Below are 245 nucleotides of genomic sequence, written 5' to 3'. Positions count from 1 at the left end.
TGCAACGTGTGAAGCGGCGAGCTGCGTTTGGGACGTTCGCCTGAGTTTGTGTTTTGAAAAAGACATACACCGCCCCGACCCCCACGATTTCTCCCCAGTTCCCCCCCCACTCAATTGGGTGAAAAGAGTAAGAACTGCTTGTGTAATTATGCAGACAGGAAGCCACCGTCCTCAGCTTTTGGCCCAGCCTGTGATTTCTTTCTTTCTTTCTTTCTTTCTTTCTTTCTTTCTTTCTTTCTTTCTTT

Source organism: Gekko japonicus, unplaced genomic scaffold, assembly GCF_001447785.1.
Source record: "Gekko japonicus isolate JY-2015 unplaced genomic scaffold, Gekko_japonicus_V1.1 scaffold4721, whole genome shotgun sequence".
Lineage (NCBI taxonomy): Eukaryota > Metazoa > Chordata > Lepidosauria > Squamata > Gekkonidae > Gekko > Gekko japonicus.
The sequence above is the reverse complement of the archived record's forward strand: the minus strand, read 5'-3'. Positions refer to the sequence as shown.